Raw genomic sequence first — 2,500 nt, 5'->3', positions numbered from 1 at the left:
CGCTCTCGACGGTCACCGCGCAATGCAAGAACAGGCCAAAAACTGGCCAAAACGGCCCAAAAACGGGCCAAAACTGGCCATTTTTGGCTGCACGAGCGAGCGGCGAGCGGCGGACAGCGAGCGAAGCGAGAGGCAGCACCGTCCCTGCTATACGAAAGCCCCATCCAGCCCTGTGCCACCCGGGGGGTTCCAGGGTGCTGAGATGGCTGACGTTTTGCTCCGCTCTCGACGGTCACCGCGCAATGCAAGAACAGGCCAAAAACTGGCCAAAACGGCCCAAAAACGGGCCAAAACTGGCCATTTTTGGCTGCACGAGCGAGCGGCGAGCGGCGGACAGCGAGCGAAGCGAGAGGCAGCACCGTCCCTGCTATACGAAAGCCCCATCCAGCCCTGTGCCACCCGGGGGGTTCCAGGGTGCTGAGATGGCTGACGTTTTGCTCCGCTCTCGACGGTCACCGCGCAATGCAAGAACAGGCCAAAAACTGGCCAAAACGGCCCAAAAACGGGCCAAAACTGGCCATTTTTGGCTGCACGAGCGAGCGGCGAGCGGCGGACAGCGAGCGAAGCGAGAGGCAGCACCGTCCCTGCTATACGAAAGCCCCATCCAGCCCTGTGCCACCCGGGGGGTTCCAGGGTGCTGAGATGGCTGACGTTTTGCTCCGCTCTCGACGGTCACCGCGCAATGCAAGAACAGGCCAAAAACTGGCCAAAACGGCCCAAAAACGGGCCAAAACTGGCCATTTTTGGCTGCGCGAGCGAGCGGCGAGCGGCGGACAGCGAGCGAAGCGAGAGGCAGCACCGTCCCTGCTATACGAAAGCCCCATCCAGCCCTGTGCCACCCGGGGGGTTCCAGGGTGCTGAGATGGCTGACGTTTTGCTCCGCTCTCGACGGTCACCGCGCAATGCAAGAACAGGCCAAAAACTGGCCAAAACGGCCCAAAAACGGGCCAAAACTGGCCATTTTTGGCTGCACGAGCGAGCGGCGAGCGGCGGACAGCGAGCGAAGCGAGAGGCAGCACCGTCCCTGCTATACGAAAGCCCCATCCAGCCCTGTGCCACCCGGGGGGTTCCAGGGTGCTGAGATGGCTGACGTTTTGCTCCGCTCTCGACGGTCACCGCGCAATGCAAGAACAGGCCAAAAACTGGCCAAAACGGCCCAAAAACGGGCCAAAACTGGCCATTTTTGGCTGCACGAGCGAGCGGCGAGCGGCGGACAGCGAGCGAAGCGAGAGGCAGCACCGTCCCTGCTATACGAAAGCCCCATCCAGCCCTGTGCCACCCGGGGGGGGTTCCAGGGTGCTGAGATGGCTGACGTTTTGCTCCGCTCTCGACGGTCACCGCGCAATGCAAGAACAGGCCAAAAACTGGCCAAAACGGCCCAAAAACGGGCCAAAACTGGCCATTTTTGGCTGCACGAGCGAGCGGCGAGCGGCGGACAGCGAGCGAAGCGAGAGGCAGCACCGTCCCTGCTATACGAAAGCCCCATCCAGCCCTGTGCCACCCGGGGGGTTCCAGGGTGCTGAGATGGCTGACGTTTTGCTCCGCTCTCGACGGTCACCGCGCAATGCAAGAACAGGCCAAAAACTGGCCAAAACGGCCCAAAAACGGGCCAAAACTGGCCATTTTTGGCTGCGCGAGCGAGCGGCGAGCGGCGGACAGCGAGCGAAGCGAGAGGCAGCACCGTCCCTGCTATACGAAAGCCCCATCCAGCCCTGTGCCACCCGGGGGGTTCCAGGGTGCTGAGATGGCTGACGTTTTGCTCCGCTCTCGACGGTCACCGCGCAATGCAAGAACAGGCCAAAAACTGGCCAAAACGGCCCAAAAACGGGCCAAAACTGGCCATTTTTGGCTGCACGAGCGAGCGGCGAGCGGCGGACAGCGAGCGAAGCGAGAGGCAGCACCGTCCCTGCTATACGAAAGCCCCATCCAGCCCTGTGCCACCCGGGGGGTTCCAGGGTGCTGAGATGGCTGACGTTTTGCTCCGCTCTCGACGGTCACCGCGCAATGCAAGAACAGGCCAAAAACTGGCCAAAACGGCCCAAAAACGGGCCAAAACTGGCCATTTTTGGCTGCACGAGCGAGCGGCGAGCGGCGGACAGCGAGCGAAGCGAGAGGCAGCACCGTCCCTGCTATACGAAAGCCCCATCCAGCCCTGTGCCACCCGGGGGGTTCCAGGGTGCTGAGATGGCTGACGTTTTGCTCCGCTCTCGACGGTCACCGCGCAATGCAAGAACAGGCCAAAAACTGGCCAAAACGGCCCAAAAACGGGCCAAAACTGGCCATTTTTGGCTGCACGAGCGAGCGGCGAGCGGCGGACAGCGAGCGAAGCGAGAGGCAGCACCGTCCCTGCTATACGAAAGCCCCATCCAGCCCTGTGCCACCCGGGGGGTTCCAGGGTGCTGAGATGGCTGACGTTTTGCTCCGCTCTCGACGGTCACCGCGCAATGCAAGAACAGGCCAAAAACTGGCCAAAACGGCCCAAAAACGGGCCAAAACTGGC

The sequence above is a fragment of the Musa acuminata genome, unplaced genomic scaffold, assembly GCF_036884655.1.
Source record: "Musa acuminata AAA Group cultivar baxijiao unplaced genomic scaffold, Cavendish_Baxijiao_AAA HiC_scaffold_495, whole genome shotgun sequence".
In the NCBI taxonomy this organism is placed as follows: domain Eukaryota; kingdom Viridiplantae; phylum Streptophyta; class Magnoliopsida; order Zingiberales; family Musaceae; genus Musa; species Musa acuminata.
The sequence above is the reverse complement of the archived record's forward strand: the minus strand, read 5'-3'. Positions refer to the sequence as shown.